This window comes from Liolophura sinensis, chromosome 9 (assembly GCF_032854445.1).
Source record: "Liolophura sinensis isolate JHLJ2023 chromosome 9, CUHK_Ljap_v2, whole genome shotgun sequence".
NCBI lineage: Eukaryota > Metazoa > Mollusca > Polyplacophora > Chitonida > Chitonidae > Liolophura > Liolophura sinensis.
In genome coordinates this window covers 34,726,390-34,739,326 of record NC_088303.1, presented here as the reverse complement: position 1 = coordinate 34,739,326, position 12,937 = coordinate 34,726,390, and the positions used below count along the sequence as shown (strand labels likewise).

General features: G+C 34.8%; 1 protein-coding gene across 2 annotated transcripts in view; it reads left to right on the top strand.

Moving 5' to 3' along the window:
* Positions 1-67: 67 nt before the first annotated feature.
* Positions 68-12,937, top strand: part of LOC135475089 (zinc finger protein castor homolog 1-like) — a 54,894-nt gene continuing 42,024 nt past the window's right edge. For both annotated transcript variants that reach the window (XM_064754830.1, XM_064754829.1), the window contains exon 1: positions 68-112. The gene's annotated coding sequence lies outside the window, so the exon portion shown is untranslated. The remainder of the gene's footprint in view (positions 113-12,937) is intronic.

Below are 12,937 nucleotides of genomic sequence, written 5' to 3'. Positions count from 1 at the left end.
GGATTATTTGCTTTGTACAATAATCAGGCTATCTGAGCGTTTGGTTCGAGATTAAGGGGAGGCAAACCAAAACTTGAAACGGGACCACACGCTCGACGGGACAAGTCCAAAGGTAATTCGCTTAGCTTTTAAATCACGCTATTTTTTAATAATTTTTGGCGTTGGTATGTATGGATAACAGTTTTAATGTTTAGCTTCAGTGGATGTCCTTTGTTGACAGTTGAGAACTTGTACAGTAGTTTGCTTAGTTGCAGTTGTCGTCAACTATGTGGCCTGTTACTTGTAATGTTGAAAGCATTTAGCAGCAACGCTGAAGCCTAAAGTTAACTTATTGCCAGGGCAGTCTCATTGAATGAGGCTGCTTAAGCTCCCCCTACCTAACCCACCCCACCCCCTAACCCACCCATTTCTTAACTTTAGACGCTGAGGAGCTCCTTTACTGATGTTGTAAAATTTGTTTTTTTCCTAGAAAGTTGTTGAGAATGTGATCTTCCTGTTGTTTTTTTTTTTGTACTTTTTTTTTTTTGGTTTTACTTTTTTTTCAAACAAAGTCGATCTGCTTTGCATTATATTATTATTAATATTATATTAGGATTTATTATGTTTTTATTTTGTTATTTTAGCAATAACATCTATTGTGAAAATCATCAGAGTCAATATGTTGATAAATCAACAAAGTTCTAAAGTCCATGATAAGGAAATCCGGTGGAGTTATAGTATCTTTACATGTAACTTTTGTAGGTCAAATTAATTGTTTGTTTTGTTAGTTTTTGTATAAAAGCTATAAGTTGCCATTATAAGCTCATATTTGTCACAGTCTGACATGTCAGTTTGGATGACTTTTATGACTTTGACATTGCTTGCGGAGAATACGAAAGGATTTAATTTCTATCTAGTACATGCACTCAGTTAGTGTATATTTATGATTTTTGTCAAACCTAAAATTTGAATGATAATATTGAATTAGTGATTTCACATTTAACTTGACCACATCGATTTGCATTTTTTGAAAGTACTTACATGTATGTAGATGAATGTCATTGAAGAGATATTTTGCATGTAAAAAAATGTAAAGTTTTAAGGGGAGGGGGGTGAGAGAAATTGAAAGACTTAAATACATACACACGCTGTGGCTAATAATATACATATCAAATGATTAATAATTATAATGAGGCCTAAATTTTCTTGTAATATTTTTTTGTCACAATGTAAAGATCATCCTGTAAGCTTGACAGCTTATAATATTAAACACATGATGATATAACTTACACATCTATGAAGACGTCGAATAGTCAAAAATAAAACAGATAGATAATCATTTGATACCTCATGAAAAATGTATTTTTAAGTTTGACATTGCAGCATATTTGACGTTTTGTATATGAAGGCTCATACATTCCATACAGTTAAAGTATAGCCATATTTAAGAGAAATTAATTATTTTAACTCTGTGTCATGTAAGTGTGTAAGCTCATATTATACGTGTATTTATAGTTCTGTAATAGAATGCACTAATTAAGGTAGGCCCGGTTTATGTTTCTGTACTACCACTATGCCTGGAATCCAAATTACTTTATTGTATGTATAATGTTTATTAACCATTCCACACATGTAAACATGATTCAAAATGTGTGAGTAACTTTGCATTCTTTCTCTTTGTGTACTTACAATCTATGTTAATATGCATTATTAGGGATAGCTACATATGTAGCATTTTGCACATATGTATAATCCACATAAAGTCAAAATAATGTATATAGTATGAAGAAATGTTAAACATCTGACAAACAAACAAGCAACTCCCAACTCTTTTAATTACAGACTTTGAAGCTGTTGGAAATGTTGAAATTACAATGTTTTATATATAGTGTTTGATATCGAGCAACAAGCCTGCAGATTCCAGCATATATACCGTCTGTGTACATATATTATGCATACTACAGAAAACTTTTATTTGCCATTCTATTGATTCTTTAGCTTGATTATAGAGTTATTCTTGTTGCTATGGCAATGTCTCCCGTAATTCCTCGAAACATGTTCAGTCATGAATTACTTGAACAAAGCCGCTTTGTAAACCTGGCAACTCAATAATTTGTCTTGGCTGGTCAGCGGACCTAAACACTAGCTTTCAGACACAAAAGCATATTTCTATAGCAACAAGCCTGTTTGCCATTGTAATGGGTAATTCTTTTCACCTTCAATACTGTTAATCTATATGACTTTGGCATTATTCCCACCAGCCAAAACTTTTGTGGATTGTGTCTGTGGTTTAAGAGTCATACCACCCTTAATCACTTTAGCTGGAGTTTCTTTTCTCAGCAGGTGTGTAAAACTATACCGGGGTGTGGGGAGTAGAAGGGCGAGGGGGGTAGCCCCTAGAGTGCAAACCTACCTGACATTTGATTAATTTCTTGTTTCCAATAGAAACAGTACCATTTATTGGCTTATCTGTATACAAACTTTGCAAGTCTTGCCTTAACATGTTGACAGTGGCTCAGTATATCTTGTGAATTTATCACTTTGCTGTTAATACACTTTACCTAAATATCTTTGCTTTTTTTAACACTTCCTTTTTCTTTATTTTTTTGTTCATTCATTTATTTTTTTCACTAAAAGAAAGAGAAAAAAATTTAACTTGACTCACTAACAGAAGACAGAGCGACTTTATTATTATGTTCAGTTTATTACGTTATTTATTTATTTGTTTGATTGGTGTTTTACGACATACTCAAGAATATTTCCCTTACACCATGGCAGCCAGCATTTCGGTGGGACAATTAATTATGTGAAAGTACATCAGAGTAGGCCTATATGTTACATAATAACAAAAATATGCATGCATGTGTGGATGACTGAGTGATGTGTACATATCTACATTTGCTTGGAAAAATAGTGGTAGTAACTGTTTTTAGGATGTATACGGTCTTGTTCCTAAGAGCTATGAAAATCAAAGTTTTCTATTGTAAGTGGAAATTCCTGTACTGACATGAACCTAATTGCCTGGATATATTCTAGTAACTGACCAGAGATCCGACAAACTAGTTTATGTTGTTGTTTCATTGCTAGGCAGCCCCACAAACCATATTAGAAATCCTGCATGCTTGTGTTCCCCGTTTGTTCAAAGGGTGTGTGACAGAATTAAAGCATACAGCCCTTGTTTTTTTTTATTTGCAATGCAGAAATTTTGATTGAAACCTCAAGTATTCAAAAGATTAATGTAAAAGTTAAGACATGGTTTTATAGTGTGTGTATATTCTGATAGCAGTGAGAGATTTGCTTTTCTTAAACGAGACAAAAATCAGGTTTCCCATAGCCAGTGTAGTTCAGACAAAGACTAATTTTTAGATTTTTAGTTGACCTCTTTAGCAAAGCTTTGTATATGAAATCTTTGTTAAAAGCCATACAGAGACCTATATCATTGACAGAACAGGCCTTGTGCCAGAAATTTATTCCCCACGCCTACCAGTAATATATGTGGCTCATAAATTTCACCACTGAAGTTAGTGGGAAAGTTAAAACGCAGTGGAAATTCAGCATATTAAGTTATAGCGACCCTGATATGTAGGTTTGGAGTGTCAATTTCATGACAAAAATAATAAATTTTGATACTGGGCTGTAACTCTATACTCCAAGAGTCAACTAATTTCCGCTGTCGAATTCAGGTCTGAACTTCTCTGAATTCAGTTCGGGATTTTGATTAGAGAAGTGTGATATAGCATTTTCTCAACTGCAAGAAAAGAACCCCATTAAAAATACGGCCACAGGTATACAGGTACGTGTAGACTGACTTATATAAAGGTGTTTAAGTACAGAAATCCCAGGTAAGGCTGCTTGAATATATCTGACATACATGTAACTAAAATTCAGCCTTATAAGCTAAGCATAGCATGGAGTTGGCCGTCTCTCACATCAGCCAATCAGAAAGGATTCTGTATTCTTTTCTGGTGAAGTTAAATGTTTTAGTTGTGCCTGTATAGAATAAGTGACAATATCAATATCATGCTATTTCTCCAATATTGTAATATGAGACTGTTATGTCATGATTTTTTCTTTTACCATTGTAATTTGCAGCACATTTATAGGTTCAGTTACATAAAAATGTGTGAATGACGTAAAAAATTCTGTCCATGACTGACTTGTTTTTTCCTGATTCTTTTGTTAGGAATGTGTTTTAAGGTTTGTTTGGAAGATAGGTCGATATGCTATGGACTAAATTGAAAAAGTCAGTTTCAGTACCGAAAGGGTGACATTTTTTGCCTCTGAAAATGCTTTCTTGTGTGTGTTTTTTTTTGTTTTTTGTTTGTTTCTTTGGAGAGGACGGGACGAAAATTTAAATCATTTACAATACATGTAATATCAAATGAATATATTTACTCAAAGTATAGGGTGGAAAATAAGCTGTACATCACAAGACCAAAATACATGTAGGCCCGATCTTATAATCTGGACACTTTCTCAAAGAAAAAAAAAATCTTTACTAAAGTGGTACACATATTCTACCGGTACTTCATACTTTGTTTCTACCTTAACTGCATAGTTGCCATGAAAGAAATGTGTTATATAGATGTACATTACAAATTTTCTAAACACTTCTGTGCTATACAGAAATGGCTGGTTGTTTGAAAAAAAAAAAAAAAATGTAATTTTACTCTAAGTTGGGAAACTTTCACTCACCGTTGGTGTGTTTTTCCTGATAACAAGGACATGCATCATGCATTCTTTGATTTTAGTTGGTCTGAATTGTACATGTAGCTCCTAAGAATGGTGCTTTATAAATATCATAAAAGGTTAAACTGCATTATGCTTCTTACAAATGTTACTTTTTTCAGTTTGATTGAAGATTCTCTTTGACCTTTCGGGGAATCATTTGAAGGCTTTGTGTGATTAAAGGTTCTCCCGAATACTATGTGTGTTGCAAATGTTGCTTTTTTTCAATTTGATTGAATATTCTCTTGAACTTTCAGAGAATCCTTTGAAGGCTTTGTGTGATTAAAGGTTCTCCTGAATACTATGTGTGTTGCAAATGTTGCTTTTTTTCAATTTGATTGAATATTCTCTTGAACTTTCAGAGAATCCTTTGAAGGCTTTGTGTGATTAAAGGTTCTCATGAATACTATGTGTGTTGTAAATGTTGCTTTTTTTTAAATTTTATTGAAGATTCTCTTGAACTTTCAGAGAATCCTTTGAAGGCTTTGTGTGATTAAAGGTTCTCCTGAATACTATGTGTGTTGCAAATGTTGCTTTTTTTTTAAATTTTATTGAAGATTCTCATAAACTTAAAGTGTATCAGACATTCTTTTATAATGTATGTATGTGTAAAGTTAGGTCCTTTGTCCTTCAGTCAGTATGTCAGAAAACCAAAAAAAATAGCCAGCACTTGTATTAATCAAGGACATATATAAACTTTGTATAACACCGAGTTAAAAGCTGCACTCCCAAGTGGAAGGTCTATGTAAGGAAGTTGGCATTGATTTACCCCAATTCTTCAACATTTTTGCCTATGAAAGGGCAACTTTAAGTGCAATTTATGCACATTTTTTATTTTGGAGACAAAACTACATTGGTTGGATTGGCCAGTTTCAGGGCTTCTCAAAAACTATTAGTCAACATAGAATAAAGCCTTCAGAATATGATTGCATAAGCACCTTTCAAACACGAGAAAAGATTGAAAAATTACAGCATTTTACATTTCCGAAATTAAAATGTGAATGATAGGTTGAAAAACAAGCCTCGCGAGAATTTCTAGCAAAAATGTGTACATGTAAATGGTGTGGGTGGTCATATATGACTCATCCACCGTACAAGATGAGAATAAATTCCCTTCAGAGCTTGATGCTGATTGAAAGTAAATGCTGCTTGTTTTTCATTGTGCACGTACTTAGTTTTGCAGTCTTATGCGCAGTATTTATGGCAAATCCCATTGCAGTCAGGGTGAACATACTGTTACAGTAATTACATGTACATTTATATGGAACATTATACATTGACTTTACGACCTTCAGTCAAACTTCTATAGCTCTAAGAGTGAAATTCTCAAATCAAAAATCCAAGGTTAAATATTATGGCTATTATACTTTTAGGTGGACTCATTTTTCACTTTTGTGTGTCTGTATGTGTTTTGAGAAGTGTGGATTTTTTGTGAGATCCTGCAACCTTTAGGCCTCACCTTGGACAAGTCTAATGTGTTAATGGAAGAAGAATTGCATTATATATATATAGAAAGGCACATCTGTTTCCATGAAAGATGAATAAAACAATTTCAAAGCTCAAGCAGACATTTCCTTTTTATTATAAGTTTTTTTTTTTTTTCTTCAAAGAAGTGATTGAAATGACAAATTTGTATTGGGTTTTTGTGTTGGTTCTAGCCATTTCTGTGGATAACAGGAAGAAAACGGTGAAAGTATTTCATATTTTTTTTTTATTGCCCTTATTAATATCTCATTTCATTCACATTAATTCACACTGACAGTTACTGAATTGATATAACGGTTCCGTTGCCTCACTATTCAAGCTTTAAATGTTGGAATTGTTGTGTTGGAGTTTATGGCTCATTTGTGGGCCAAATCACCAAGCTGCCCCACACAGAAAGCTCGAATAATTTATATAGATCTGTTGACCCCCAGATATTGTTGTGGTTGCTATGGCAACGATAAAATTTGATGGGCCCTTAGTCTCCTCAAAGCCTATATCTAAACCATGTAAACTCCACTAACTTACAAAGGTGTAGGCATACAGTATATACTACTATGTGTACATAAAGACAGCTTATTTTCCTGACTGCTCACACACATACAGGCGGTGGTATAAGTAAAACTCCGGGAGTGGGACAACTTTCAAGGTATTTCAAGGTATAAGTTTCCTTACATTGGCAACTTGTGATTTTGAAATTTTAAATGTATGAAATTTTAAATGTATGCAATTTAATGGAATATGAGGAGCAGAAAGAAAGCTTTTTTTTTTTTTTTGCCTGAGCTAGTTTTCAGGAGTCCTATAAACATGTCAAATTTTAAATAATGCATTAGAATGTGTAAATCCTCAAGTTGGGTTTGTCCATTTTTGGTATTGAAATTTGAATTGAATTTCTTGATTTAAAGTTATTCTCATTCACTTTTGACAATCTGGTTTTCTTAGGCAATTTAAATGTCAATTTAAAAGCTGTACATCACAGATACTCAGATATTGACAGTGGGAAATACAAAGGGATATTGAGTTTTCGTTGGTTTTGGTTTTTTTCATATAAATCCAGTAAAATTTCACCAAATAAGTGCATATTTAGGGTACCAGCCTTGCTTCCAAGCAAACTACAAAATGCCTTCATAAAATCAATAAATCTCTCAGATTCAGGCAAAATGTGCAACTTAGTTCTGGACAAAAGTTTTAGGTCATTTGTCTTAAATTATATACACATATTCCAAGCATGACTTCTCACCAGAAGGGAACTTTGCGGAATTGCATTGCAATTGAGCTGAGTGAAAACTTTTTGAGTGTTTTCTTGTTTACACAAAAGAGTGAAGGAACAGAGATGGGAAGCAAAAGGTTCTTTTTTGGCAGATAGAATTTGGACTAAAGGGTTTTGTAACCTGACGGTGTCCAACAAGTGATGGTTGGTGGTCATCATGTATGCAAAAGGGTTTGGCCCTTGAGACAAGCATGTTGTAGTGGGTGAGAGTTTGATCCAAAGGTACTGTATGGATGCATTGACATTTTGACCCAGAAGTATTCCAAGCACTGGGTGTGCAGTCCAAAGTTTCTTAGGCAGTTTTGGAGTGTTGGTAATTAAGACGTCCAAAAGTTTTGGATGCAGCCAAACTGTTTTTCAAATGTTTTTGCGTTTAATGAGAGTATAAGTCAGAGAGAATGTGGTGGACAAAGGTTGTAGGTTGTGAGTGCCCAAATTCTTCAACCTTTTCCACCATCTCTGCTACCAATATTTTGAAACATTCTGAGAGAACTACTGTGTCTAAGAAATAATTTGCACAGCTTTATGAAGATTGCACCTTTCATGACACAAAGAAATCATTTTTAGCATCATTTTCATAATAATTGTATGAAAAAATTCCACTGAAAAAAAGTGCTTTAATGGTTGAAGAGGTTGAAGATTTACAGGATCCGTAACAAATGTTATGCAGGCAGTGGTGATGTTTGTCAAAGACTATCATTGTATTGTGGGTGGGAGTGGGGACCAAGTGAAACAACAGTACTTGTACTGAATGAATGAAAGATGATGAACACCACTTTGGCAGTACTGCAGCCATATCATGGCAGTAGCTGTACTGACAGAAGGGACAAGAAATGTATGTATGGAATTTGACAAAATCAGCTTTAAAGGATGGTCAAAATAAGTAAACAGGGATTGGGTCATGATCACATGTTCAAAGTGCATGCCTGCACTTAGATTACGAGGTCACACAGGGCTTAGGCACAGTACCATTATTGGACAGGGAATTTTCATGATTCCACTCCTTGCATTGTTTTGGGGGGATTTGCAAGCATTTATGAACATATGATCTTTCGTGTTGTCGTACATGAAGTTCATTAAATGGAAACAACTTACCTTCTATTTATTTATTTATTAGGTACTTGTTTGTTTGACGCGGTACTCAAGAATATTTCACTTATATGACAACCGGCCAACATTATGGTGGGAGGAAACTGGGCAGAGCCCGGGAAAGCCTTCTACCAGTGTTACATGTCATATGAGAAAGTCCACCAGCAAGGATGATGGTTTGCTCAGAGCACTCATTTTCGTTTCCCTAATACTGGTCACTAATGCATGAGCAAAAATTCTTGAGTATGTAGTTATGAACAACAATCAGACTAATCAAAATAAGTAAAACTGGTGTGTATGTGCTGTATTCCTTGCACACTTGTGCTTTGTTCAAACCATACAGGGAATGGGAAAGGGGCCCTCTCCCATACACTTGGATTGTTCTTTGTACATGTATGTTGGGGTTCCAACCAGCAGGAGGGTAGGAAGGGGTCAGTAATGGGCCATCTCCCACTACTCTACTTCTCCTGCTGGTTGGGACAGTTGTGGGGACAGCACTGCTGGTTGTGTTGTTGTTGTTTATTGTACATTATGTATGAATGTACATAGATTCTCTTTTTAATCTGCACAATGCTTTACCTTATTTTATATATATTGATGTTTTTTGTTTGATTGGACTCTGAAGTACATGCTTCCTATATTTTGTTTTCTCTGTGAAGGCCTTGGGGAAGAACAGTTTCATCGTAAATTGACCAAGCTACCTTCGATAAATGAAGATATTGTTATATATTGTATGAGAATGTGTAAAGTGACCTTCATTTGTTCCAGGGGCCTTATGTTTCTGTGGTATGATACATGTGCATTGTATAAAATTTCATTTATGGGTGTAATGGTGAAATTCTGGAAACCTGATAGCTCATAGATTCCATTGTTGAACTTCAGTCTGTTCTGTTGTTGTAATAAAAGCGATTTTCTCCCATGGTGTCAATTTCATATAGGAGAACTGTTAATTATCAATTCATCGCTTTGCCAACGTCAATGTCGGCATGGAAATATAGTTATGAAACAGCTAGTGAATTGAATTCGCAGATCCTTAGGCACATGAGAAGTCGGGCATTTAAGCAAGGTGTGAGATTGTCAAGTTCCGATTTTGATTGAAAGTTTGATTATATATTTGAATCTTAGGAAGGTACATTTGTATCAGTATCTTGCATCAGACAAAATACTCCGCTTTTCACTGGACAGCAACGGTCTCATGGGATACAGATATATTCTTTAATCGTGCAGATGACGTCAAATGTGTCCGCTGAGTAGGTTACATCGGTCCTACATCAACTATACATCGGTCTTCTGCACTGAATTAATGGGTCTTTGCAGAATAAATTTGTCACATGATTACTCAGTGTAGGATAGGAAACTGACACTGACACCCCTCCCAATATAAGGATTTCTGACACTATATATTTGCGTATCCTATCACTGACTAACCATGTAACTAATATTATGGCACAGTTGGCTTTAGGTTGTCATTTTTGTCGTGATGTCTTTGTCATGAATTTTTAATTTCCAAACAATTTTTGAATTGTGCTTGTTAAATATTCATGAAAATTTGGGAAAAGTCAAATGTGCTACACAGTATACAATATTGGGTGTGAAATAATAGATGGTGCTGACCCATCCTCGGTTCATTTTCTCGTTCTCTATGGTTACATTAACATATGGGAAAATCATGAGAAATTCAGTGTATATATATATTTCAAGTTAGGGCATTCATTGGATGTGTTTGTAAACGTTTATGCCAATGTATTATTGATCAGAGGGTATGTTCATACATGGATCTCATTATTTCTTTTGTTTAATTAAGAAATTGAAACAACTCTAGATAAAGTGCTTGTTACACCAAACTATTCTTGATGCTTTTCATGGCAAATCGCTGACTGCTTATAATGATGTTTTAATGTAGAGAGAGTTAATTTCCCATGCTCAGTTATACGAAATCGAAGTTTCTTAATAAGCTTTGTAAAACATATTGATAGGTGTATATATTCTGTAGATATATATATATATATATATATATATATATATATATATATATATATATATATATATGCAGGGTATCACCATGTCTATTTTCTAGATTAAATGTACTTTTAGCTTGTGCGCACATCATTTGCTAGAATGGAGCCGCCTGCAACACAAATCATCATCATCAGCTGTGTAAAACTAGCTGTATAAAGCTTTACAAATGATAGGGTAAAGGTTAACTTACTGATATTTGAATGTACCAAAATATATATGCATGCACACCCCTCACCACATATGCTGTATACATACATAGGCAAATTGCGTGTGCCCTTAAAGTTTACACTTTTAAAGGATACCCATTCCTGTGCAGCGACCATTTTCTCTGTTGAATTGTCCATTTAAATATTAAATCAGTGGTACAAATACATCTAAATGTATTGCAGTGTATAATATAATAGAGACCTCTAGTTCGAAGTTAAAAGTTCAACTTGTAACTTCAAACTAGAACAGGTAAACTAATTTAAAAATTGGAAGTTACAAGTTACACCTTGTAACATCTGAGACTAAGGGTCTCTAATACTTTAATTTGAATTATTGCCACAAGTGAAAAGTATAGTGAATTGCAGTGCTAATTCATACCAATACTAACACTCATGCACCTAAAGCTAACACTCCTGCATAAATATGTCATGATTAGGGGCAAAAAAAAAAGGGGGAAAAAATTGGTTCAACTGTGTTGCAATTTTATGTTTCCCATGGTGGTTTATATTGTCGTGGCCCATAATTTAGGCTGTAAAATTTAGGTATGATGGAGATATCCGCCTTATATTGCGAAGGACGGAAATGCTAAAACACAGTTTTGGGGTAATTGCCAGGGAACCTGTCGGTGCAAGCCGAGTACTTTTGGGGGCAATTTTCAACTCATTATGTGATTATGGTTGAATGGGAACAGAGCAGAATTGAGCAAAATCACAGAAAAGAATTTGTTTCCCTTGGCTGTGAATGCATAACGTCCATGAGAAAGCATGTCCTGAGCTATACCATAAACTGTTTTTACAGCATATAGAACAAGACTGTAAGGTAATTTATACATAGGACTGCAGGGAAATTGTACTGGAGGTTCAGTTTGGACATAACTGCATACATGTATTTCACTACTAAATAAGTAAAATAGAACTTTAAAATGTACATATATGACATTGATATACATGTACATGTAACAAAATGATCTACCCTAAGTGACCATAAATTTCGTCCATGAATAACTTGTCCATTTTTCCTGGTTCTGAAAGTTCTATTGATGCTAGAAAGGTGTTTTAAGATTTGCTTGGAACATGAGATGATATTCTACTGGAAAGTTTCAGGACCCAAAATAATATTTAGTGACATTCATTTGCCTCTAAAAAAGCATTTTTGGGGGTGAAATTTTTTAGGTCATTTACTGTAATGAGGCTGAGTGCTTCTCTGTTAGTTATAGTTCAGTTTGATTCAATAAAAGTGAAGCCAGACTTCTACTAACTTTATTTGTGAAAGATGTTGCCTAGGTTACGGTACCATAAAGCAATGTGATTTACGAGAAGAGTTACTAAAAACTGATTCAGAGTGTTTTGTGAATGCGGGCCCAGAATTGCTTGTGGGCATACTGGTATGTTAAAAATATATACATGTACATTCAGAGGTTACATTATTCATATGTATTCGAAATATTAAATTTTTTCATTTCCACTTTGAGCATTTTACATAATACCCGTGGTTTGATATGTATAGAAAGCAATACAGGTCCTTGTCTTACACTGCAAGCCAGGACACATCATAAGGTACGTGTTGGGCCACCGAGTCCAAGCCTATAGGACAGGTAAACCATCAGATTCCCCTGCCTTCTGTAGCTCATCTCCAGGCCTCATCAGGATCACTCAGCAATCTTTGACTTATTCAGTCAAAATTTCAATAACTGTTAAACTTGGTATGTTCCTTTCTGTTAATTTAACTGAAATTCATGTTAAAATAACTTGCCCAGAATTTACATTGTCAGGAAATATTTTGTCTTTTGTTACATAAGAAATAACAATTTTAAAGTGATTCGATATTTTTTTTGAAGTTGAAGATCGTTTTGTGATCCCTTGTCTTGACCTTGAGGGCAGGATATCGAGTGGACATCATTTGTAGAGGAGTTAAGATTGTCTTACACTAATTAAGTTTGTTGGATATTGATCACTAATGCCTTGCACCAGTACCAGCCCCGATAGCACAGTTGGTAGAGAGTTTGCTTCAGGAGGTGGTAGATCCTGGGTCAAGTCACACCTAAGACCTTAAAAGAGGAAGATGTTACTTCCTCGCTTGGCGTTCAGCATGAAGGGGATAGTGCAACCACTGTTCGACCTTTAGCGGTGTAATAGCTTGGGTGGGCCGGCTTACTTGCCTTTG